This window comes from Alligator sinensis, unplaced genomic scaffold (assembly GCF_000455745.1).
Source record: "Alligator sinensis unplaced genomic scaffold, ASM45574v1 scaffold299_1, whole genome shotgun sequence".
NCBI classification, from domain to species: domain Eukaryota; kingdom Metazoa; phylum Chordata; order Crocodylia; family Alligatoridae; genus Alligator; species Alligator sinensis.
The window spans coordinates 2,122,441-2,149,781 of NW_005841981.1; the positions used below are offsets into that span (position 1 = coordinate 2,122,441).

Genomic DNA, 27,341 nt, shown 5'->3' on the forward strand with positions numbered 1-27,341 from the left:
GGGGGGGAAAGACACCCCCCCACTACTAATGGTTACAAGGAAATGAAGGAACTTCAGTAATGAACACATAACAATTGCTGGGATGATGCAGTAATTATTTTCGTATTTACACCATTAGCGATGGTAATTTAACGTTAATGCCTGGGTGTTTTATCCCTCCTCATTTGCAGACAAAAGCACATCTGAGGCATCATCCGGGAGTAATTTGATCCTATAAAGTCATGAATAGGAAACACTAAACTATGCTCACAACTCCTGACAACATAAAAAAGCGTGGGGCAAAATAACCTCATTTGCTGTTTATGACCCAGCTTTTATAATTCTGTTTACCATCGTTTGCATAAATGAATAGCGAAATGGTATACTGCCTCCCTTTTTTGGTGGGGGAAAAAGGCTCAATGCTCCTAGATTTGTTCAAAACCTAATAGGTATTAGTGAGCTTGGCTATAAAATGTGAGGCAACGTAGGAGTGAATAATCTTGAACATACACTTTTAGAATGAAATTTCTGCGCAAATAAAGCCACAATGCAAAATTAGGTTTCCTTCAGCCATTTATTTTATCTTTCTTGGAGTTTGAGCAGTTTCTTATTTAAATACAATTAGTAAATGGCCAGGAAAACATACTAGAATGGGTTTAAGAATAATATTTTCCTACTAATTTTGCTATTACCCTAGATTGCCATTTACTTAGTTTTCTCCCTTTTGGATATTGCTCATGCTTTTATCACAGTAAATTCCCTGAATTCTCTTTCAATGGGATTGATCACTCATGTGAAGAACAACTATTCACATAAGGATCTCTAGGATTAAGCCCACTAGTTGTAACTGTATATGTAGTAAGTGATCTGTCTATCTGTCTGTCTGTCTGTCTGTTACTTAGCCTCATTTATATATACATATAAATATACATACATACATATACACTTACATATATCTATATCACTTAACCTCTTTTATATATACATATATATGTGTGTATGTGTGTGTATATATATATATATATGTATATATATATATATAGTTATGTATATTTATATGTATATATGAGAGGCTAAGTGATATTCTTATTTTGATATTCTGTATGAGGATATAAGCATTTACATTATTAAATAGCTCAAATTGTCATTTTCTTGCAGCATGGGGACAGAAATTAAAAAAAAAATGTATATCAAATATGGTCAAAACTCCAGTTCACTTCAGTGGAATTGGGAATTCATCTATGCTTTGCCATGGTTGAAGTGCCACATGGTAGTGTGTATCTGATACAGATTGTGTTAAACTGAGTGTATTTAATGTGTGACGATTTAGTTTTGCCCAGTTTAGAACGTGTGAATGAATGTCTCTGATTCTGAAACGAAGATATTTTTAATCAAGATTGGACAGTCCTGCTTAAGACCAGCTCAGAAGTAAACTTGATAAGCTGAAAGGAGTATGTTGGTAGGGAGTGTATCATGATAGAATAAAAACAATACTCCAAAATGAGTACAAGTTAGTAAGGTTACTGGAGTCTTAATCACACGAGGCTTTAACTGGTTGTAATTTATTCAAATACGTTTGCCAATGGGACTGCTTGTGTGGGTAAAGACTACTGTGTATGGGTTTGGCTATGTGGCATAGTTTTGCTACTCTAAATTATGCTGTAAATTTAATCTGATTTAGTTTTACTGGCATAACCCACTGTGTGAATGCTCTTATTCACTCTAAAAGCATCTTTTTGGTTTATATTATTTCACTTTGAAAGGAATACATTGAAAAAGTTGTCCTTATACTGAAATAAGAGTCTGCACATGGGGATTTACACTAATTCAACTACATGGGTTTAACTACAGTGGCTTTCACTGATAACTTGATAAGCGGATAACGGATATATTTTGCCTGCTTAATGATATTAGTATCACTTGAGTAAACATGCAGTGCTGACTCTGGGGTTTATGTTAACAAGAGTCCAGCTAACAGTATATAAACTGTTGCAAATCTGAGTACAAGCCTAATCAAGTAAGGCTAGTGCCTTTTGGCATACGAACATCCAATCCTGATGCTTTTATAACAGTATTTACTGGTACCATTCATTAGGCATGACAGTCATGTTTGCAGCAGGTTACTGTTACCCAGATTCTTGTTTGAGTTTACTTTACACCACTGTGACAGTGTAAAGTGGCCAGTTACACTTCCATCCATTTCTAGGCCTATTTAGAATGTTAGTGGTATAAAGCTGCATTAATGTAAATGAGAACCAGGTTCTATATATTAAGATAAACCAGAGAAAATACCATGATTCTAGTTAGCACTGTATTACCCCTGGGTTCTGTTGGTATAATATTGACCAAGTCTAGCTAGGAGGAATTCAGTGCTATGACACAGCCTTACAGCAGTGTTCCTAGTGTGGGCACAGTTAAGCTGGCAAAACTGTTTTGTATCTGAGTAATAGACCCCCTCAGACAGTTCCAGATGAAATAAATCAATAAAAGGTGGTATAACTATAGTAAGGAGCTTCAGATGGCACAGTTCTGTAATTCAGGGCTCACACCTTCACATCTCTGAGCAACATGGCTACTTTGATAGAAATCCATAATGGAATCTCTGTCGATTTCAGTGCATTTACTCAGGTGTAAAACTGGAGTAGTACAGAAGTGAATTAGGCCCAGAGTAATATTTAGATTGTTTACAGCACATACTGGTATTGCCTAGGTTAAAAGTGTTTGATTTTCCATTGTGTTGTTCCCTGGTTGACACTTAAATAATCCTCCCCCTCAAAGATGAAATGTTGCTGTTCACAAATAGGGTTTAGGAGCATTAGAAATGTGGTATCGAAGCAGACACTAGTTCATTTAGTTTGGTGTCTTAGCTCTAACAGAGCAGGGAACAGGAAACCCTATAGTGGACTATTATGGAAGATCTAGATCATAAGAAAAGTTTGTTTTAGTCAAGTTGCTGGCTAGTTTATGTCTGAAGCATAAAAGAATATGTGAATTTTCAGTCCTCTTTTGAATCCTAGTAAACTCTTATTTTCCTGCTTTACATTTTTTGCTTTAACTTTCAGTTACTGTCCCACTGCTCTTTTATTAAGAGACAGCGTAAAGAAGGAGTGTTGTATTAAGTGTGCTATTACTGTATGATTTATACATTATGTGTCTGATTTACCTAATACAAACTTCATTGTTTTAAAACTGCAATTGAAATTGGGAAAATGTTTCATTTTTTTTCAAAATGTTAAAGAGTTCTAATGAAATATTCTTTTCTAACTAGAAGGCAATGCTTCAGAGTCCTAAAGGGGGGTAGCAAGATGTCAGTTAAGTTAGATCACCTTCTTTTAAAGCAGTGTTCCGTGTTCCTGTTGCATCTGTCTTGGAATCTTTAGAAACTGAAAACCCCTTTAAAGTTTTATTCATTACATTCACCACTTTAATATTCAAAATATATGGACATATTGGAGTAAAAAGCATTGGACAAGAAGAAAGGGGAGGCACATAAAAGCAAAGAGAGAATAAGGCATATTGCACAGAATCCAACAGGTTGTGAAATGCAAGAAAGAGGAGAGAATTGGTGGATAGATAAAACATACAACTTATGTGAAAGTTACAAGTATTAATGAAAGCAAAGATAACCCTGGTTCTGAGGAATACATTTACTTTGGTAGGTGAAGTATTAGTTTTGTTTGAGTTAGATGTTTGTTGAGTTAGATGTTTTCGAAACCAAGTTAAACTCTGTACCGCTGATGTAGATTCCTACTATTGGATCATGGTGTACTGAGTTTAATATGGGTCTCTTTATAGCTATAAATTTATGTATTTTTTATTATTCTTGTTTTAATGGATATGGTAATAGAATACAACTTTTATACTCCATTTCAGTGTCTTGATCAAACATTTTATTTTCCAAACTAGACACACACGCATGCACACACACACTTAAACAGTTATTTCTGCTCTGACTAAATCAACCCCTGGGTGCAGAAAGTCAGATTGACTGGTTCCACGGGGTCTTGAAACCTGGACTTTCTGCCTGTAAGGCAAACACGATCACCTTTACACTATCAAACCAAGCCTGAATCAGAAAGTCTACAAAGATGTATGTGCATGTTTGATATTATGCAACCCATTCATACCAAGAGGTCTACCCATGGTAGTAAAATGAAGCATGCATGTAGTTGCTGCCGGATTGGGACCCAAGTATGTTCTTTGGCCTGTTGGGTTTATTTCATTCAGTGACTCTTAGATACCTGGGCTAGGGATGGCAAGCTACTCAATTGACCAGTCAAGTTATGTCAATTTACAGATCAGTTGGCTGCCTATTTGACCACAGTCAAAACTTATCATATATTCCACAAAGCCACAAATGGCCTTGTGTAGGACTCTTTTATTGCATCATAGTCTTGTGCAGGAAGCTGGACATGTGTGCACACACATATGTGTGTGAGCTCACTCGCACGCTTTCTCTCTCTCTCTCTCTCTCTCTCTCTCTCCCCTCTACTCCCCTCACTACTCCCCCTTGCTTTAGGAATAGGTACCCCCTGTCTTGCTCTTCCCTCTCCAGTTCTTCCAGCCTTCTTTCCCTCTTCCCTCCCATTAAGCCAAGTGGGGCTGCAAGAGCTACTCTGTGCTGAGAGGGGAACCAAAACCATCAGCATAGGAAGGCTTCTACTGGCCATCTATTGTGACTGGACATTTTGAAATGGAAACAACAAAATACTTGAAAAGTTGGCTTGCTTAGCTTTACTGCATTTTAAAAACTTCTGTCTTTTATAGTTGCTATGTATGTTTTGTTTCTGCTTATTTTATTTTATTATTTTACAACTATCCCAGATGCCTCAAATGTTTCAGGATACAAGCCAAGAAAAAGAAGAACTGTTCAGTCTTGAATACTAGTGTTGAAGTGATGGTTCAGGAAATGTGTAAGAGGCAAGAGTTTTTGTGGGTGATATATTTTATTGGACCAGGTGTGTGGTTGGGATAGATTTGGAAAAACGTTTGGGTATCACAATACCCTTCTTCGCATCTCTGGGAGAGAAGCAGGCACAGCGGAGCTAAATAGCAGATGGAATAAAGGCTTGTGTAAAACCATATATGTCTGCTGGCTACCTGATAATTTCTCTTACCTGTTTTTTTATTTACATATGCGGTTTTAAAAGAGCCCTTTTTCCGTTCGCTATTTAGCTCTGTTGTCCCCGCTCCTTTCCAGGAGACCTAAAGAGTGGTACTGTGATACTGATAAGCTTGTCTAAATGTATCCCAACAATGAAGTTGGTCCAATAAAAGATACCATCCAGAAATACTTTTGCTTCAGTCCTGAATATCAGTAACACTTACCTAACATGGCTAGATCTAAAAATTCATTGCAGTTTTTTAGAATTTAAAGTAATTGTTTAACTGTAGCATTTAACAAACTTGTTTTTGTAATTAGTATAACTATGTATCCTAATGAAGGTTATAGTCTCTCTCTTCACAGTTCTAATAAATTAATGCTTAAAATATTGACCGTCAAAAGTGGTCACATTGACCAAGTGTTTTTTGATTGGTCAAATACCAGTCTAATCTGAGGTTGAGCTCCAGCTGGTTTATCAACCTGTCACCTGTGGCCTTTTACAGAACGTATGTTATCAGAGTTGTGGAGGTTTTTGATTTACTGAATTGCATTGGTTATATCTTTTCTACAATTGTGAATCATAAACGTATGTACCATTTATCTCTGTTAACTGTGGGACAAGTACTGCTGGGTCTTTTTTCTTTTGAACTGGAGTGTCTCAAGTCACCTAGATGTGTTCGTGTTCTTGTGGCTCTTTAGACACTTGCTCATGTAACTCCTGAGCCAATCAGTACTGGGTGTCTCTGATTTACTTATAAATATATTTTACAAGTAGATGGAGAGGACCTTTATGAATTTGATGTTTACATGGACATGAAAAATAGTTATAAATTAGATTAATCAGAACTAATCAGGATTGGATATTTTAAAAATATTTTAGATAGCATTAAATAAATGTCAGTATTGTTAAGTTAATGTACAGTTAAGTCAGCATCTCTCTTCACTAGCTGCTTTATGGCTCTTTCAGTGTTATATGCAATATACTTATAAAATGCTTACTGTTGCTAACTAAATTGGCCTTTGCACTGGAAGCTGTCTTTGCTGATTAGTGGGTAAAAAAGGGGAAGAAAGGAAAATCTTTGGAGAAGTAAAAAATGTCGGGCTGGAGTAGGGGTGCTTTGGTGACATTTTAAGAACTATGCTTAAAATAAGTGCCATCTCTCATATGTGCAAAATATAACTGGCAATTAAAAATAATTTTAACATAAACACTAAATATTTCTATGTTGAAGTATGTGTGTCTGGGATATGCAAAGATTTTACCTCTATTTCACATTACTGCATACACGTGTGTTATATAGATGTAGTTTTACAGTAACTTTTCCAGTATTAGGTGAAAAACCTGTATCTGTCAGGGAAAGGGGAGTTGAACCTAAAACACATAATCCTCAGACCTGGCCGAAATACTTGTGTGCAAATGCCATGTAGTCAGAATTGTGTGTTTGAGCCACTGACTGGGTGAACATGAAAGAGCTAGTCCTTGCAGCAGCAGTTCTTATTAAAGGAGTAAAAATGGCTACAGATGGAGTTAATCCTGATCATTATTCACACAAGAGTGTGCTGTGAAGCCGTCTTCCCTAGCAAAATTCTCACACCAGTCCCTGTCTCTTTTCCTATTTCTCATACTCTCCTTGCTCTCCAAAAGATGCAGATGTTTGCCTTGTATTTGAGCTCCTTATAAAAGTTTTGAGATGTTACCTTCTGTTTAGTGCCATGTAGAGGTCACTGCCCACTGCATCAGAATAAAATTCAGCCCATCCAAGGACATACAAAACCTTAGAAATCATGGTGGATTCTTTTTCTTTATGCTGGAGGGTATAATTCAACCCATAATATCTCTATGTGTAGCTATTACAATGTTAGAGACTATGGAATTTAATTAATCAAACAACAATCTTAGAAGCAGGTCATAAAAAAAGTGCTTTTCAAGTTTTCCACCCCAAGTTTAGAGAATAGTCAGAGGAAGTTACAGCTCATATATCTTTTATTTTTGTTGGAATCAAATGCAGGAAGTAGTACGATTGCATTCCAAAAACACAGTCATAGTTTTCTAGAGTCGGAAGGGACTTGGTAGATCATTGAATCCAACCTCCTGCTCCAGACAGGAAAGAGCACTGGGGTTAAGTAACCCCAGCCAGATGCCTGTCTAATCTCCTCTTGAACACCTCCAGGGTAGGGGATAACACCACCTCCCTTGGAAGCCCATTCCATATTTTGGCAACCCTTACTGTAAATAATTTCTTCCTTATGTCCAATCTAAATCTATTCTCCTTCAGTTTGTGGCCATTATTTCTGGTAACCCTGAGAGGTGCCCTGGTAAACAGAGTGTCCCCTATTCCCTGCTGGCCCCCCCGATGAGTTTGTAGGCAGCCAGAAGATCGCCTCTTAGCTGTCTCTTGTGGAGGCTGAAGAGATTTAGATCCCTCAGTCTGTCTTCATAGGGTCTTACCTGCAGGCCCTCAACCATATGAGTAGCCCTTCTCTGAACCCTCTCAAGGTTATCCACATCCCTTGAGATGTTTATTTTCTTCAAATTCTACCTATTTCTTCTTCCTTTCAGTCATTTAAAAAAATATTTTCAATCATTTAAAAAATGTTGTTCTAGTATGGTCAGTGTTTGGGAAGTCAGTAATACCACTTCTATGGCACTATGGTCCTTCATTGAGCCCACTGTGTTGCCCCTCCATTGGTTTTGTATGGGATCTACCCTGCAGATTTTGGGAGGAGAAATGAGTGCACCTGATGCTGCTTTCTGTAGTACTACAGGTGGCCTTAAAAGCATGATTATATGTTTGAGATGAAAAGCTTAACTTTAAAGTTTCATAAATAAGAGCAGCTACCTCCCGGCTGCCAATCTTAACTATTTCTCTTTGAAATACTTTGGAAGAAAAAATGGTTTAATGTGCACAAATTTCTTTGCAACTTAGCTTAAGATCTGCTTATGCAAAATTTATATTGATGCTGGTGGATGTTATGTGTGTTAGAGATTAAGGGATCATGGCTTTATTTATTTCTTTGTCTCGTCACAGTGAATAATATACAAGAAAATACCAACATTATTATTACATTTTATATGGTAGTGCTTAGAGACCATCTAGTGCACACAAGAGTCAGTCTATCTTCATATCTTCTCCTAGTGGGGAAGGTAGAATCTCTGCTAGCTCCCCGTCACCCTGCAGTGAAGGGAAGGGATAGTCTGAGGTACCAGCATGTGAGCACTCATGCCCTGAAAAGTGGAGAGCTTGCAGTGCTGGCACTGTGTGGGGTGTGTGTGTGGTGGGGAGGGGTTACACATGTCAGCATGCTCTGCAGATCCCCTTAGTTTGTCTGGTAACAGATGGCAGCAGTGAATAGGGCACCCTGGTTGGCTGACCCAGATTGGCAATGGTCATCCTGTGTTTCCCTGCAGGACAGTGTGAAGATTGTGAAGGGGGGGCTGGACTCTGGAGTAGCAGAGTCCAGTGGGTGACACACTGTCTCCCTGGGAGGGAAGGGTAAAGGGATGGATCTTGGAAGACCATGTTCTCTTCTGAGGGAAGCCACAGCATGTACAAACATTTGCTTTCCCAGTAGAAACTCTCCAGGGAGTGATTTAACCCTGGTTGTTCCCAGGTTACTTTTCTCTTGGAGTGGCCATTTTTACTTTAGAAGAAAATGCCTGAAAACCTGTACATTCACTGTTTCTCCTGAGATTCATAGATTCATAGATTGTAGAGTCGGAAGGGACCACAATGGATCATTGTGTCCGACCCCCTGCCCCTGGCAGGAAAGAGGACTGAGGGCAGGTGACCCCAGCCAGGTGACTATCTAGCCTCCTCTTGAAGACCTCCAAGCTAGGTGATAGCACCACCTCTCTTGGAAGCCCATTCCAGATCCTGGCCACCCTTACTGTGAAAAATTTCTTCCTAATATCTAACCTAAATCCACTCTCAACTAGTTTACACCCTTTATTCTTAGTCACTCCCTGGGGCGCCCCAGTAAACAGTGCATCACCTATTCCCCATTGACCTTCCCTAATACATTTATAGGTGGCCACAAGATCTCCCCTCAGCCATCTCTTGTGAAGGCTGAAGAGAGTCAGCTCTCTCAACCTTCTCCCTTAGGGTCTTTCCCAAAGGCCACTAATCATGCGAGTGGCCCTCCTCTGGACCCTCTCCAGATTCTCTGCATCCCTCTTGAAGTGCGGCACCCAAAACTGGACACAGTAGTCCAACTGCAGCCTGACCAGTACTGCACAGAGGGGGAGCATCACCTACTTTGATCTATTAGTCATGCACCTGCTAATGCACGACAAGGTGCGATTGGCCTTGTTGATGTCCTCATTACACTGCTGACTCATGTTCATCTTGGAGTCGATTATGATTCCGAGCTGCTGAGAAGGACACTCCCCAACCTATCGGTGTGCTGGGGATTCCTCCTTCCCAGGTGGGGTACCTTACATTTATCTTTATTCAGTTGCATCCTATTTCTCTCTGCCCATTGATTCAACCTGTCCAGGTCGGCCTGAATCTGCTCCCTGCCCTTCGGTGTACTAACTTTGCCCCATAACTTGGTATCATCTGCGAAGCTGAAGAGGGTGTTCTCCACGTCCTCGTCCAAATCGCTGATGAAGATATTAAATAATACAGGTCCGAGGACCGAACCCCGCGGGACCCCACTGCCCACCCTGCGGGACCCCACCGAGAAGGAACCATCCACCACCACTCTCTGGGTACGGTCCCTAAGCCAGTTGGCCACCCACCTGACCATGTAGGTGTCCACCCCACAGTCTGCTAGCTTCCCAATGAGGATAGGGTGTGAGACTGTGTGGAAGGCCTTCTCAAAGTCCAGGAAGATGACATCAGCCTCAGCTCCCGCATCCAGGCAGTGTGTTACCTGGTCATAGAAGGCTACAAGTTTTGTCAGGCAGGATCTACCTGAGACAAACCTGTGCTGGTTTCCCCTCAGCATTGTTTCCCCTGCTGGGCCTTCACAAATGTGTTCTTTGATTATTTTCTCTAGCATTTTCCCAGGGATAGAGGTAAGACTGACTGGCCTGAAGTTATCCGGCTCTTCCCTTCTCCCTTTCTTGAAAATGGGCACCACATTGGCCCTTCTCCAGTCCTCAGGGACCTGGCCAGAGCACCACGAGTGTTCAAACAGCTGTGCCAGCAGCTCAGTTATGACACTGGCCAATTCTTTCAGCAGCCGTGGATGGAGGTCATCTGGGCCTGCTGACTTGTACCCATCCAGCTCCTCCAGGAGCTCCTTAACTATTTCAGAACTAACCGTAGGTGGACTGGTGCCATGTGGATATCCGTCAATGACTGAGGTGGGGGAATTGACTTGGTTGGTACTTAGAAATACTGAAGCGAAGAACTCATTGAAGAGCTCTACTTTTTTCCCCGCATCAACCACCAACTGTCCTGATTTGTCCTGCAGGGGCCTTATGTTGCTCTGAGCTTTCCTTTTGCCTGCTGTATACCTGAAGAAGGACTTTTTATTGTCCTTGATTGTTGAAGCCAGCCTGAGCTCAAGCCCCGCCTTGGCCTGTCTAACTAATTCCCTGCAATAGCATGCCAGGGAGATATATTCCTCCTTGGTGGCTGTCCCCTGCTTCCATTGCCTATACATCTCTTTCTTTGCCCCCAGACTCTCCTGGAGTTCCCTGTTCAGCCAAGGGGTCTTTTTTGCCCCCTTACATCCCTTCCTACGTAATGGGATAGACTCCTTTTGAGCGCCAAGAATCACTCCCTTGAGATACTTCCAACCCTCATGGACCCCCATTTGCTCTATATTCTTGAGTTGCATCCCCTCACTAACTAGCCTTCTCAGCTTGCTAAAGTTGGCTCTTCTGGAGAGACTGAACATCTGTACAAGGCCATAGTTTCCTACCACATTCCTGAATCCAAAGCTTAGCCAGGGTGGATTGCCAGCGTAAATGATAACTTCCTTTCAACCGCTGGAAAAATAATTCAGTTTCCAGTCTGAATTTGAAATAGCTGTGGTTTAGGAGAGAGTGTTGATTAAGGAGACTTAAAAGAGTGATGTCTTTCAGAACCTGAGGAAGGGCACTTGATGCCTAAAAGCAAGTTCGACAGCTCTCCCAATTAAAAAATTGGTTCAGTAAAGGATAACCCCCAAATCTTAATTTTTTGGACATTTCCTGGATCATATGGCTACAGCAACATTCTAACCCTGCTACAATGAGGGGATTTTTTTTTACCATACATGACCTGTCTGTTTCACAAGACAGTAAAACAGCAGTGAATCAGATGAAATTCTGGCAATTTCTCAATTCTCTTGGCAAGTAATTTGAGACTCCTTTTTAGAGGCCTTTTCAAGTAGTTATGGTGGGCCCAGCAGTGATTAATGTTAGCTTGATCACAGTTAACTTTCCTGAAGGTGGCTTACCAGGATACTGCCATACGCAGGACACTTACAAGGATGCTGTCACCCTGTCCTGCTCTCTCAAGAGCTGGGCAGGCATGGTTGTATGTGGCACTTGTAGAGGGCATTCTTCTGGGATGAGGAAGAAGAGGAGCCTGCCATACATTTGAGTAGTCTCTTCAGTGACCTACTTAGAACAAACTGGTTAGATTCTGTTCCTGGAACCTGGGAGTAGCACTGAACTGTATGTTTATGTGTACTCGAGATGCAGTGGAGACCATTAGAAGCGCTATCACATTATAATGAAATTCTGTTCTTTAACTATTCATTTCTAACATCTTAATTCCAGGCTGTTACATTCTCCTAAGTACAAGGAGTCTGTCCTAGTAGCAAGCTTTCTGTGACTTGCTTCCAGTTTCTGAATCTGAAGGTCCAGTGAACAGGTAAGCTAAGATTTATTTTAAAAATTTTCTGAAAAAAAATTAGAAGTTTAATTAGTGGTCTTGCCTGCTCCTGTAGAGCCATTCTGTCCATGGCAGCAGGCTGCCAGCCAGAGACAAATGGAAAGCCAAGGACTGGGTCCACTTTGAGAATGCAGTAAAAAGTGAATGAATAGAGAGCACAGTGCAGGGAAAACACCAATACAAATGACATCACGTATGCTGCCTAAAAGCAAAAAATGATCCCCTGCTGGTTTGCAGCCCTTTTAAACATTTGCTTTTCAAAATCTAACAGGAAACACAGTTGCACTGTATATTGACAGTAGAGTGTTTTTGTGCAGATAAAAGTAAAGTTAAAATAATCCATGTTTAGCCATTGGCAGTATCACTGAAAATGAGATGTTTCTAAATGTAGGAAATAAAACACCTATTTCCTGTTACATCCTAATGACATATTTCATCTCTTGTGCCAAATGTAGAGGTCCCTACATGATGGGTAAGAGAAAAAAGTCTTGTCCCACCCACAAACGAGGTCTAGCATACAGAGGAGTCAGCTGTTCTGTCGTAGGTCAATGGTTTTGCCTCATGGTCTGCTCAGTAGAACATTTGTGGATTACCATCCTGGCCAAGCTTATCTGCAGGGATCCAGGTTTTCCATTTCCCATGGGAAAAACGGAAAAACGCAGATTTTTCTTTTTAACCTAGAAAAATGCAGATTTTTCATTTTAACAGAGAAATGCATGGATTTTCCTCCCTCCCTCCATCCCTCCTGGTGTGGCAGGACAGAGCAGGTCAGGTGGTGAAGCTCCTTGCCTCTACAGGCCTTGTGCCACCCTTGTGAAGCACCCTCTACGTACCTGGCCAAAAAAATGTTGTCAATTTTCCTTTTATCGATGCTGATCTGATATGGACCGATAGATCATTACACCTCTATAAAAAAAACCCCCAAATCAAATACCAAAATTTGTAGGTACTTAGAATTTATTTTATTATAGTGAATGAGGCGCTGGTAGGCTTCCAAACTGCTTAAAAATTGTAAATATATCAATAAAACATTGTCTTCAATTGATACCTATATATATAGTGGTGTTTCATTTTAATCATGGATTTGGCTTTTTTTAAATCAGAGAATGTGTGGGTTTTATCAGAGAATTTGTGATTTTTAAACAGAGAAAACCAGAATCCCTGATTATCTGTCATTTGCTGTGGAGTCCACTTTGTGTAGAGTATGCCCATGTACTGTAAATTATGGCAGTTTGTTTGCATTTCAAGACCCATCAGACTGGGAAGTGGGCGTAGAGGTGGACCATGATTTACCCCAATCGTTTCTCTGTGCGTCCTGATGCGTAGTGAAAAGGTAGCAGAGAACCTCTTGTTTCTTAAACAGGAAGAAGTATATGGTTTTTCAAGAGGGAACTAGGCATGAGGCCTGACCTGTGTGTTAACTCAAGCAACATATTATTGGAGTTTGGTTTGAGGTTAGGAGGTATGCCATGTCCTTCAGGCAGCTTAGTGAATATTCTATGTATAGCAGTTGGTAGCCAGCTGGCAGTGGATAAGGAGTGTGTGCTGATACTGCTTGTGATAGCCAAAACATGCTCCCTTGCTGTGTGCTTTCTGGCAGTCTTGTGTTGGCTATGTATTTTAAGTGCCAGTTGCACATCCTCTTTTTCTGCATTAGTGTCCCATAAGGGCATGATTGAGCTTAAGTAAAATATGCATTTTTGTTTTTTGGAGGTTTTATTTCATTATTATATACAGTAACACGTGGAAAAAAAACCCTAGACCTCTTGCTTGCACTGAAAATGTTTTTAAAACATCTGTGATATATTATTTCCCCAGTGGAAAAAAAAATTGCTTGATAAGGATGTCTATAAACAAAGCCATATAGTCTATGGCAAGCTGGACCTAAATTCTGAAAGAGCTCTGTATCTTAAGGCATGTTGGTAACCTAACCAGCTTCAGAGAGATTTTAAAAATTGAATTTTTATTGAAATAATTATGCGACTTAACATTGTAGTCAGTAAACTTTTCCCTGCATTGTCCTTCTCATATTAACTTCATTTTCATTTCCACTGTCTCCAAAATGTCAGTTTTCAGCGTGCTACAGAATTTTCTAGTTAAATAATTTGCTACAAGGTAGAAATTGTTGGGGGGAAGTAGGGGAAGTTGAAGGGGTTTGTCAGCTGGTAAGGTATATTATCCAGATACTTTCACTAAAACCATCTACAGTGAAATGGTTAAGTACAAGTATATATACTTTAATTACCATCATTAGGTTTCAGAGTTGTTTTCAGGGAGGAAATTGCCCTTCTATAATTTCTTGTTTTAGACGTTCTGCAAACTCAGGAAGCCAAGACTGAAGTGTTTTACAGTATTTACAAAACTCTTTTCATAATCACAACATCTAGAAATATAATTTTCAGAATAAAGAATGATTGCTTATGTTTCCTGAGAATTAATTCCACCACCCATTCCACAGCTATAGAATTGTGGAAAGCCAGGGGGCCTGTTTAGAAACTGTATTTTTATTTTTAATTTTCTGTTCTTAAGAAGTTAAAATAAATTAACAAAAGAACCCCTGTGTTTAAAGTATGGAGGCCCATTTAAAGTCCAAACAAGATTTTCAAAAAGTATTTGTGCTTCTGCACAAACTTTATTTGAAGTGTGATAATGGTACTGAATTTTTGTTGATTCTAGTCCTAGAGTATAAGCATAAATCAATTTTAATGGCAGTGTAATTGTAATTACATATTAATCCACTAGAATTTAAAATTCTGAGTCTGAAGATGAAGACAGTCATTCTCTTGCAGTTTTCTGTTTTTCAGAAACTGTTGGACTGTCTGGCAGTTAACAAAAGGCTGAAATAAAATCAGTGCTGTATTTTGGATAGGTGTACTGTGTGTGTATGATCAGCCTGCCATATACTACTGAAAAAAATACAATTAAGTATGTTTTTAATAACAGATGTGACCACTGAACTTGAATACTGTAGGTACAAATTCTCAAGTATCCTCAGAAACTCAGTCTACACTGATTTATCTCCTTTTACAGCTGACAACAGTGAAATAATCACAATGATCAGTGCTCATCAGTAACAGAGTCACACGCATTCATGTACAGTGTATTAAAAATTATAGGAAAGGCTTGTAATGATCCCTTTACTTCAGTTGCATAACACGGTCATGGAGGAGTCCTATGACCACTTTTTTAGAGACAGTTTAGCACCTTCATTGTTTGTAACAAGTTTTGACATTTAATTTGGGCAATTCTCTCAGGCTAGAAGTCTTTTTTATTTTTCTTATGATAAACTCATTTACATTTGTCTAAATTAAAGTGTTAAAAGTGCCATTGTATCCTTATGTTCCTTAGAATTTTTTTGGCAGACATTGATAATTTGACTATTCCAAAATTAGGTTCATACAGGTATGAAGGCAAAGCAACACTGAACTGAGTGGTATCAGGTGTAGATTGTTTCACCTTACTTCCCTTTCCTCAGTGCCTGAACCAGGCTTATGGCCTTGGTACTTTATTTACCTACCTCCCCTCCAGGGAATCAGAAGGGTCAGGAGCTCCACTAGTTGTAGAGGTTAGGGGAAGAAAGTGAAGTCTTTGGAACTTACCTTGACTAGAGGTGCACCGATATATCGGTTCCATATTGGATTGGCACCGATATGAGGAAGATTGAGAGGATCAGTAATTGGCATTTTTGTCTGATGTGGCCGATAATGTGACTGATAAATGCCCCATGCATGTGCACAGTCACAGCGCAGCACACAGGCAACCAGGAGCACAGTCTGGCAGCATGGAGAGCAGCCAGGTTCAGCTGGTAAGTCTGTTGTGGGGGAAGGGGCGTGGGGGGTGGAGCAGATCGAGGCCCCCGCAGTGAGAGTGGGAGTGTGGCTGAGGTTGGGGCTGGGGTAGGGGCAGTTGCTGCCCAGTCAGGGCAGGGCATCCATGGCTCATCTGGGGGCGCAGAGAGGGGAGGTGGCTCCCGTGAGCCTGGCCCAGCCCCTGCACTGAGAAGAGCCCTGTACTGCCCTGGGGGGTGGGGGGGTAGTGGCAAACAAGGCCCCTGCAGTGGGAGTGAGAGTGGGGCTGGGGCAGGGGCAGTTGCTGGCCGGCCAGGGCAGGGCAGCCAGGGCTCATCCGGGGGTGCGGAGAGGGGGTGCGGCTCCCGTGAGCCTGGCCCAGCCCCTGAGCTGAGAAGAGCCCTGTACTGCCCTGGCCCCAGCCTGCAGGGACACATGCCCTCCCAGGTTGCGTGCAGCGGTGGGAGCTGTCCGCCCCCCGATGTCCTCTGGACGAGCTGCAGCTCTGTCCTATGTCCCACCCTGGCTGGGCAGCGCCTGCCCCTACCCCAGCCCCACTCCTTCTCTCACCGCGGGGGCCTCAATCTGCACCACCATACCCCTACCCTCTCCCCACCTCTTCCTCCACAGCAGACTTCCCAGCCGGACCTGGCTGCTCTCCATGCTGTGGGGCTGCATATTGGAATTGGATCGGTATTGGCTGATATGGCTTGTTAAAAATCGGCCCTCAATATTGGCCCCAAAAATCTCTATTGGTGCAGCCCTAACCTTGACCTTTTCCCCAGCCCAGCATTTGAAGCCAACAACTGATTATTCATTCTAGTAAGATGGTTCTTGTTCATTCTCCTGCAGATAGCTGCCCTTGTTAACTCAGTAGCTCATGTAGTCTCTGCATGTGCTGTTATGTTTGATATTGAAAGCTCAAACGCTGCTGCTGTTGTATGATTACAGGGGAAAATTGTTACATTTATTTTTACATCTTTTTTTAGAAAATATAGGAAGTAATAGACACAAACTATTATAATAATGTTACTTAGGCTGTAGAGCCAAACACTGAAATTCACGTTTCAGATTTATGGTTGTCTGAACAACCTCTTTCTTATGCTTAAGTATTGTGACACAACCATTAATTACATAATCATAGTACTGTACTTCCTACAGGACTCCTGACTCTTTCATTGCACTGCATGGACGGAAAAAGGGACCAAATAAAGTTATAGAGGCAGCTGTTAATTATTTTCTAGCTTCCGAATTCTTGACTTCTGTCAATATGATTTCCTTCATCCTCAGAAGCCAGCAACATTTATTATACATGCTTAACATATATCTTTTTTATTTTTACTTTCTCATAACATTAGTATTATAGACATTTTGAGGCAATTCTTCCCTGGGACTGAGTAGGTGTGTCATATCACTGATTTCAGTAGAGTTGTGTCCATGTACCTTGGTGTTGAACGTAGCTTTTTATTTCTTCCATTTGATCTAAAAACAAATTCCTTAAGAGTTCTGTCAGAACTTTGTCTCAAAACTGCCTTCCACTTATGTCTAATAGTATTAATTCTGCTGCGTTGTAGAAACAACATTTAATTGTATATACAAGCAACGTGGATTATTTTTCCAGTTGAAAAATAAATAAAAACATACAAAAGAAAATCTCCTTGAGGGAGATCATGAGCCGTTTACTCCTATTGGTTCATGTTACTCATGCAGATAGTCACTTTAGAATAGACAAGTAGACTCCTCTTACAATGAAAGGCAACCTTCTACTAATAAAGTGTTCATAATCTGACCTTTTGCATATTGCTAAATTTGTTTTTTAAAGAACATTACTGGGCTAGTTCATCAACATGTAAACCTTCTAACATGACCTTTTAATGCCACTAGCAATTAATGGATTAAATTGTATGGATCTTAATAATGATACATCAAATATTAATGTTGTCCACTGTCTTTCTCCCATGGAACTCTCTGCCAATTGTGTCTGGTGTAGTATACAATAGAGTTAAATTTTCCAGCATCTCCTGTCAAGCTTGCTGAAGGAGGTACTTGTCTCACTGATTTCATATTGAACACAGAATTATGCTACTGGTGCTATTACCACACACACTTCTGTGAAATTTGAGCACCCATGCAAGGCATGGAACTGGAGTGATTTTAATAAGAGAAACAAATATGACATTCCTTCATTGCCTGCAGTTAAGTTGGAGTTAAGTTAGACGGGAAGAATCAGCAGAGAGATAGGAAAGTGTCTCTTGATAGTTTCTGGAAGTGATCAAGTTCATGCTTAGATTTCTGTGGGCTCGTCTACATGAGACGCTATGATGCAGTAGCTTGTTGCTACTGTGCAGTAGTGTCATGAACAAACCATGTGGCGATGGTACTGTGCAGTAACGCCAGTTATTGAATAGTCATTTAGCACTTGCTTATACAATTACTAAATGACTGCACAGTAACAGCTGCGTAGCCTGCTGCACATGTAGACGTGGCCTGTAACATGTAGATTCCAGAGGCAAAGGACCATTAATTCAAATGCATTCTATTGGCTTGAGCTTTGAAACCTTGAACACTGTTTTTTTGTGTGAGATCAGATTATATGGTGGGGGAAATGCTGATGTGGTCCTTAAATCTGTGTCTTTTCCTGTTTGGGCTATATAAAAGATAATTTCATATAGCAGTTAGCTGGTATGCTGTGCAGAAAGTAGAGCACACAATCAAGTGTGAACAAGTTGAGTTGTCCATGTGGTACAAAAGGCTGGCATCTTCATTGAGAATGCAAGCTAGGGCTATGCAGCTGGTGGCCTGCAGGTTGCATGAGGTCGCTGAAGGGTTAACCTGGGTTAAGGTTCCCCCAAGCTCCCAGTTTGGGTGCCACTCCCCCCACTGCTCCTGCAGCTGCTGCCACCCTTGTCCTCCAACACCCACTTCTTGCTCCTGCTCCTGGGAATGGCGCAGGGTGGCCTGTGGGGCTGAGGACCCCATATGATGCATGAACACTAGTACAGTGCAGCAGGGGAGAGAGGAGCATGTGGTGTGGTGGTGAGGGTCCCATGTGGCATGGTGCAATACAGTATATGGCTTGAGGGGCTTGCAGCCCCTGACCATTTTGAAGTTAGACATCTCAGACAGTTGGCATTTTGGAGACATGAAGCCTGTAAAAGTAGAGTGGTACTTGGTAGTAAAACTGAGATGCAGACTGCTTTTTATGATAGTTGAACATAGGTATTATTTGAAACATTATAAAGTTAAATAGCTTTTTCCAGTGCTGAGAAGCATGAACATATTTACAGTCTCTTCCAACAACTGCTAAATCAGTATCCCTGAATCTGGTGTTTGGAGAACAGCCACAGCAGAGGCAGAAGTAGGGCAAGCATTAAGCTGGCCTGGTTGACCACTGTTAGGGATTAGGTCTTTCTTGATATTTTAGCAGTACTGTACCTGGCTCCTCTGTGGCAGGGCTACACAGAAGAAACAGTACTGAATGGTCCTACCTGTATCAATAATGGCATGTGTTAATTTGAAAAAATTAGCATGATTATTTTGTTTTCTGAGCAGGCATTGTCATGGCACTAATGGCAGTTTTTATTGTAGGTTTTTATGAGTTTTTGTAGCACCATTTTTAGTAATATTTTTTATCTCATGTTTTCTAATAATATGTGGAATTGTTCAATAGCAGCAATGCCTTCATTGCACTGATAAAAGAAGTTAAGAATTAGCCATCTTTGTGCCCTTTTGCATTGAAATCTTCAACTTTAGGAATATACTACTACTTAATAGAAGTAACAGTCCCTATAAATGGGCAGCTTTTCTAAGCCAGAAGTACTTTGTCTCATTTAATTTTTGTGTGTAAAGGGGAAAATTATTGCAGGCAGTTAGGCACCAGATCCCATTGACTTCAGTGGCTGTTTGGCATATAGTTCCCATTTGTGCCTTTGAAATATCTCTAATTTTCAGTTATTGGAAACTGTTATTCTCTGAGGAAAATAGCCAAGAAGTTAGTTTAACTTGTTTTGGTTCTGTAATTATAAATACACTGGCTTTGGTGTGAGAAACATCAAACAATAAGTCTTGATGATAGTTAAGTTAATTCACTTTTAGAAGTTCAATAATTCATCTAAGAAGTGTCAGCAGCTTTCTCTTGTTAATGGTAAGCCTTTCATTTCTGTTAAATCAATTGTGAATAATAGAACCTTTCAGAGGAAAAATGATGAAGTAAGCATTGATTTCCAAATTGGGTGTCTGATCTACAGCATTAATAAAGCACAGAGCAAGCAGGCAACAAGTCCCTAATACTCTCTGATCACCTAAGTAGTAATCACAGAAAATCAATTATTTTTGTGTATGGTACTAGATCTTTTAACATTTCACCTGTCTCCATTCATCATTGTGTCTATAATTTTATTTTTATAATTGTTTTGATTTTTTGTTTTACAGTTTTCATTGAAGCAAGCAATTTACCATCAAGTTTTTGTGATACAGACATGCCTTGGCCACACTGCTGTTCAAGTTTGCTATGTATGGGTTTTAAGTTTTTCTGTAGCAACCGTGAACATAATATCTATATACTTCCAAATTAAATTAAATCTCTTTAGGGAGGTTCCTACTGGATTAAAGGAGAAATCTTGTTTGTACAGCTACAGGAAACTTTTAAAACTTTGAACATACATTGATATAGCACAAATATATAAATCTTTCTAGTTATGGTGGGATAGCACTGTCACAACAGGAGTCTAGTAGAGTGCCCTTAAAGGAATTAGACAGTTAATTGGTGTAATCTCCTTGGTAAACTCGTTCCATGGCTAAAGTTCCTTTACTGGGAATGTTTTCATATGCTTTGTTCTAGAATGCTGACCTGCATTGTTGCAGTAGAGCATAGCAGTCTTGCTGAGTTTCAGATCAGAGTTCTGATAGTGCTGGATCCTGACCTACTGATGTCTTCAATTGAGGATGTCTAAAATTGAGTTGAAAACAAAAGCATCTGTGAGCCAAAGGAAGCTTGAAGCACACAAGTAATGCCCTCATGGTGGTGCGGCCCATTGAGGATATTATTTGTTGTTTTCTCCACAAGCTTGAATCCTTTGCATTAGTTCTACTTTTGGCACCAAGGTCAGTGAGTCTCACTAAGTTAGTTTGAAGATGACAAATGCTTGTTACCACATCCCAGTCCAGGAGGAAAAAGGTGAAGTTTCTTATCTAGTTGAAACAGGAAATAAGAAGGCATTTTCACAACTTGCTCATCTTCACTTAATAATGAGTTGAACTTCACACCATTTTGATGACTAGGAGTATGGGTTTTTTTGATGGCCCCGTGTCTTGGCTAATTCTTTGAAGTATTTGCCTTTTCTGGACAATCACTACCCGTGATTTTTGTGGTGTTTAAAACAAATCAACACTTGTAGTAGGGCCTATAGAACCAAATCTGGTTCTTATTGTAGTCTGTGAGGGTTTAGACTAAAAGAAGACTGGGATTTGGCCCATAAAGCATAGCAAGAAAATTTAACAGTCGTAATAAAACTTTTAAGGCAAATAAAGTGTTCCAGCAGGTGTTCATAAATGTGCTTTATGTTCATAGACTCTGTAAAATGTTAATACTGAAGTCCTGCAGAAACCCCATACGGTCTATCTGAAGGAAGAAAATGCCTGTTAAATGTGCTGTGCAATATTGAAGCAAAGGTGGGTGGCAGTGCAATGCCACGATACCTATTAGACTGAAATATGAAAGCTATTAGAGATTCTGCTGAATTTTCATTTTGTAAAGGAACAGTTTTCAAGATAGAACATATCAAATAAAAAAGCCATATGTTGGGCAAAAGTAGAAGCATTGTGATCATTCGTGTATGCAGTTTTCATGGATGTATACAAAGCACATTAGAGACATCTGCTAACATACCATACTAACAATACATTTAAAATAAGGCAACATTTTTGAAGGAGAATAATAGATGGAAAGCAAGCAGTATTTTCCATATATTTCAGTTTTCTTGGATTAGTTTTCCATGCCTTAGATTTAACCTGCAGGCAAAAATTCCAAACCAGTTTTAAACAAGTTTCTGATGATAATAGCTATTTGTAGATTTTTGATTTAGCTCTGTTTTCTGCTAAATATTAATTGTCTACACCATTACATCTCTAGAATATTGAAGCACTGCATGCATAAATTAGATCAGCACAGTGAGGTCAGTAATGGTTTTCGTTGAGTGTTAATGCTTCTCTCTCTTCCTAGATTCTAGGAAGCATTTTTTAAGACTTTTAGTTAAGAATTGGAGTTTTGTAGCACATCCTAATTTTGTGTTAGCTTGCTTTTTTGTCATAGTTCATTTGGTAAGGATCACTCAAGCCCCCATGACTAAAACATTTAAATGCCGTATGTATTTGACCAGCTTCCTAACGATACCGTCAGTACAGTAGCAGCTGGTCTACATTCTGATCTGTGACGTTGTGATCAGTAACTCTACATCAGTTGCTATTTTGTTAATTTAATGGTCCATTTTTTGTATGGCACTCATCAGTCTTGCTTTGAGTATGAGGGCAGAATTTGGCTCAGTGTCTTTATAGTATGAGCTTGTTTTCTCTTCCTCTTGATTACTCAGTTTTTTCCGATAAAGAGAGTGTTTAAAATTTGGTAGGATATTAATCCAAATTATAAATACCAAAGTCTTAAATTAAAACTGTCCTTATATTGTAGATGTCCACAGTTTATCAGGAGGACTCTTCAACTTTGGCCACGACTTCACACACATCCTCAAGAACATTTGTTAGATTTTTGTGTAGTTTTTACTCTGTAATGGGATCCAATAGAAATTAATCCCTTTCCCTTGTCCAGTCTCTTATATCCTCAGATCAGTTTTTAAACACGGTAGCATTGCAGTAGTAGTAATGTGCTTAAGAATTTCCAGAATAAACTTCAGAATTAACTATCAAAATGAGGAGGTACAATACATTTCATAAGAAAGTGAAAATTAATAATGCCTTTACGACTGTAGGGCCTGGCAAAAAAAGAGAGTACAGAAATTACTTTAAATCAGGTGGAAAATATGGGGGTATTTTCATTTGGTAAGTTACTGCATTTGTAAAATAGTGACATTCAGGCACTACAACATCATTCAGGCGAACATTTAATACTTGCAATACACTCTGAATTCATTGTGTGAGAATTAAATGTTAATTGAGGCCATTTCTTCATGAATGGACTGTTTATTTAGTAAAGTTATTTGAAGAAATGGTCCATGAATACATTTAGTTTAACTTTGCAACTGCCAATTCCCCTAATCTTCTATGTTTTTTATGATGTTTATAAAAATAAATAAAGGCATGCATGTATCTTTCATTTAAACGTACGGAGTAACAACAAAACTGGGTATTAGAATATTGAGCTGTTGTTTGACTTTTCATCAGAGTAGTGAAACACTAGTCAAATAGCAAAAGAGAAGACTTTTCTTTGCTTAAAAATTGTTGTATCGATTTATGTACTTAAATAATCCCCATTTCACAGATGGAAACTGAGGTAGAGGTGGTAAATTTCCTTGCTCAAGGTCATTCAGGAAATCCCTAGGAATCCAGTTCAGATCTCTTAAAAAGTTGCAGGCCAAGCCCTTCACTGTCTTTCCTCTCCTGTTATGTTTAATGTCAGAGACACTACAGTAAAGTTTACATCATGTAAGGTTTCCATTGAACTGCCTTGGAGCCCATGGGTGTGAATTCCCGCAATTTGTACAAATTCATCCTTCTTTGAAGTTGATAGTACTGTATTTGTTATTAAATTTGGAAAATAGGCCCTGTCAAGCCAACATCCTCTTAATAATGTTGTGGATTTCCTTCTCTAATTGTTTAATGGAATTAGTGTTGAACATTCAAGCTATAAAGTTGGCCAGCTGCAGCAGGATATGATTTAACTGGCTCATCTGCTTCTTTCAACACATTCTGGCAAACATTGCAATGTGTAATGTTTTATCAGAATCCTATTTAACTGTCATGTCGTTTTCTTATGCTTCCTTTTTTCTCAGTTATTTATCCATTGTTTTTTAAACAGTCAAATCCAATGCCTTCTCTCTCTTTGGCTCAGATCAAATGTTGTAAAAGGCCAAATGGTAGCTTTCCTTATTCATTAAAACTCTCATCAAAGACAGTGAAACTTTTTGCCTGCGTAAAGGCAGCTGGATCAAGCTTCATGTGATAAACTTCAGAACTACATGCAACACCCCATCATTTCTGTGCAAAATGCATCAAAACTACTAACTGGCTACTCTCCATCTCTGCATTCCTGATACTGTGATCCAGTTTCAGTCAGAATTTTGCCTGAGTAAGGACAACTTTAGTTTTTGCTTGTACGTTCAGATTGAACCTCTCTCTTTTCTACTGAGCCTGATTTTCTTGTTGGATACATTCTTACAGCAACATATAGGCAGTTAATTTCATAATAATGAATTATGGTGCATTTAAGCTCTGGATATTCTAGCATCACTGAATGAATCGAGCATAAGGGCCAACTTATTATAGAGGTCAAAGCTTTTATTTATACAATAATAGTATGGTAATAAGCAGTGATGTGGAAGGAAATACAGAAAGAACGTGTGACAGTTTAATGGAGTTCATGTATTGTAGGTTTGACCTGGATTTTATAGAGTTTCTTGACACTTGCCAGATCATGGCCATTATCACGAGTCCATTATCTTGTGTAATCCTGAATGCAGTAGTTAATGAAGAAACTAGCACAATGACCTTCCTATGTATTCAGTTGTTGCATGTGGCAGCTGGGGTGTGCTGAAGTGTAGACTCTGCCTATGGAAATGGGAAAGGGTTGGGTGCCCAACAATAATGAAATTAACATTTTGCAGTTGCATATGAGGTAGAAGTTCCCCTTTGCACTAGCTTGTAGTACATGTGGGTTGCTTAGCTAAGGAGGCCTGCAGTGTTTATGTAGGCCATCAGCTGGCAGAGTCTAGGGATGGTTGGCCTTATTGAGCAAAGAGCTGTGATAAATGATCATCTTTAAAAAACGATGCACGTGAGTCTTGAATGAAATAAAGATAAAAGTAATTTATTGTGAATGAATCAGAAATATCGTGTTAAAAGAAGAAAACCTAATAAACTTGCCTTATATTACCTATCAATCATGAAACGGTGATATTACACCACCCCAGTTACTACATAGTGTCTTAATACGTTCATGTTTTTTGTTCTTGTATTTAATTAAAAAATTAGAGGTTTAACAATAGATATTTTTAATCAAAATCAGAATTTTCCCCCCAAATGTGTGATTACATCATTTATACATTTATATTATAAGACACTTTAACGATATAAGCATTTTTTCATTTAGACAGCAACCATAATAAATTGAAATAAAATTCAGCCTTGATTGATGTTTGGTGTGTCATGAACGGGGCAAGACCCATCTATTAAATGTTCTTTGCCAAGGCAGCAATATTAGTAGCATTTGAATGTTTTTCTTATTAAGGAGAAAAATGGTCAGTAACATCAATATGGTCTGCTCCAAAGACCATGGTAAATGGAAACTGCCTGCAGCACATTTGAATTCTTCACCGTATTTGGGATGAAGGTACTATATAGGCAGCGGTATTTTTTTTCTTTCTTTCTTTCTAAAAATTAGGATAGACCATTACCGTTGTTAGGATGAAAGAGAGAGGCTGATTACAACATAATGGAGTATACCATATTCATCTCTTTGAAATATGACCTCACTTGGCCTTTTCCATTTTACAATCGATTCTCTCATTCTCTTAATGAACCTATGCGTTCATGAGTCTTCCTTGGAAGTATGCACATGAAGTATTACAGTAGCAAAGAGTAATTGTCTGCCAAGTGAGTGCAAGCAGTATCTTTCTTACGGTTTTGCTCAATAACATTATGAACTGTTAATGCATTATATTGGGCACCATATTGTTTTGTGTAAAATTGTGTTATTCCTTCAGACTTGTTTATGACTTAAAATGGGAACTTTTGAAATTTGACATAGCATGTTTCCATGCTTCTATGTAGATATGCCTGTGTGTGTGCAAAAGATGCTTCTTTATTTAATATAATTGGGGAAAAAGCCTGGAAAATTAATAATTTCATTATTCTTGAATACTTACACTCAGAACTAGCTATAGTACTGTCATAAAGAGTTGGAAAGTTTGTGAGAGAAAAATAAAAGATATGTACAGTTGCATGGAGAATTGCTGGATGTTCCATTTATTGAAGGAAAAATTGTTGTTTTTGAAATGGTAAACTAAATATCAGTTAATAGCTACTAGTACATGGTGACTCTTTGTTTCTGTTGACCTCAGGCAGCCATAGGTTGGATCAAGTATTAGATCATACATTTTGTTTATCATTATAATATTTGCTGTTTATTTTTATTGTTGTTTCATTTATTAGTGATAATCTGATCATTATCAGCAACGTGCTGTCCTGCTAGACTAGATACATAAATACAGAATAGCCTGGGTTGTCTGGTCAAGGTAAAACCGATCCAGAAAAGCTGGTGTGTGTTTGCTTGGTAATATCATTATCCAGGAAGGTCTTGAAGAAAAATATCAAAACTAAACTGAAGGCAAACTAGACCAAAGACAATGTAGACAGAGAATTTGCAAAAGTTCGGAATTGCAGGCAGTTATAAATGACATTGAAATTCTAAGCTTTTGACCTATCACCATCAAGGCCGGTTTTATAAAACTGGCTGTTGTGTACAGAATGGGCCCAAAGAGAAGCACAAACCTATATTCTGTGGCAAAATAACTCATGATCTTTTCCTTACATCAGTGCCAAAGCTATTGTCTCGAAGAGTGAAAATTACGTTGGAAATAGCTGTCCTAGAAACTACATGAGAAGTTGATAAAGGTCTTGTAATAAAAAATAACTAATAAAGTTTGCCTTGGAAATTTTTCTTTCGCTAACTTAAAAAAATGCTAAAAATATCACAAATATTTTTAGTGAAAGTTAATTTTAGCTTATTTAGGGTTCTGTTTCACTTAGTGGATGACCAAAGTGTAGCTTGCAACCAGCTGTGTAGGAGTGATTGAATTAGCCCCCCTGGGCATGTAAGCGCTCCCATTATAGAAATAGGATTGCCCTCCAGAGATATGCAGATGTCTCTTGCTCCAATAATGGGAGTGCTTTCATGCCAGATGGGTACTAGAATTGATCCAACACTCTAGTCAGGTAACTCAAAATGGGTTGGTAACTGAGCTTTGGTCATCCTTAGGTGAATTAGGATTCTGCCCTTCTCTTCATTTCTCTCTACTTTTTTATGACATAAGTAGTAAAACATGGTATTTCATTTTAGCATGGAAATTGTGTATATGAATTGTTAATTGAAAGTCATATGGTTCATTCCTATTTACTTCTAATTTTTAACTGTGTTCATGTTGGCTGCAGTAAAATGACTCCTCTTTCTAACAATGAGTTCAGACACATTGGAACTGATACTTCCAATACATTCTGCTTTAGTAGCAAAACTTTATGCAGTTGGCACATGCTCCTGCTTCAGCTCAGATATTATTCTTCTAGATTAGCCTTCCTTCATCTGCCTCAACATGAATATTAACTACTCATTTACAAAGTACAGTATGTCCTCTGGTCTTCAGAGCTGCATTCTTTTCTACTTACATCCTGTACACATCTTGTGCAGAATAACCA

At 39.2% G+C, this 27,341-nt stretch overlaps 1 protein-coding gene across 3 annotated transcripts in view; it reads left to right on the forward strand.

Annotated features, from left to right (window-relative positions):
- Positions 1 to 27,341, forward strand: part of RARB (retinoic acid receptor beta) — a 563,324-nt gene that overhangs the window by 2,068 nt on the left and 533,915 nt on the right. For 2 of the 3 annotated variants that reach the window (XM_006021194.3, XM_025201021.1), the window contains one exon: positions 11,802 to 11,895. The exons of the other annotated variant lie outside the window; for it this stretch is intronic. The gene's annotated coding sequence lies outside the window, so the exon portion shown is untranslated. Of the gene's footprint in view, positions 1 to 11,801; positions 11,896 to 27,341 lie in introns of those variants that run through there. 3 annotated transcript variants of the gene reach the window in all.